Genomic DNA, 333 nt, shown 5'->3' with positions numbered 1-333 from the left:
GTCAGTCAACGTCTACCTTACCAACAAAGTGTGGGCAAGACAGAAGAAACCACAAGTTGTTGTTGTTTGAAGAAACCTAACAGTATCCGTCTACTACTACGACTCTTTTCCTTGTATTTGACAGCTTATGTGGTGTTTAAAAACGCAAGACACTGAACTGGAAAAAAACGAAACAGTTTCTGCGTCAACACTTGCCACAAATAACCTTGCTCGTGAAGCAAGGCCAGTCTTCATTATGGGACATGATTACAGCACATTTCTTCACTCACACATGCTAACCGGTTAGCCAAGCCGCTCAGAGAGGGACGTCGTATGATCTGTACAATCGAATGT

Source organism: Phycodurus eques, chromosome 7, assembly GCF_024500275.1.
Source record: "Phycodurus eques isolate BA_2022a chromosome 7, UOR_Pequ_1.1, whole genome shotgun sequence".
In the NCBI taxonomy this organism is placed as follows: domain Eukaryota; kingdom Metazoa; phylum Chordata; class Actinopteri; order Syngnathiformes; family Syngnathidae; genus Phycodurus; species Phycodurus eques.
The sequence above is the reverse complement of the archived record's forward strand: the minus strand, read 5'-3'. Positions refer to the sequence as shown.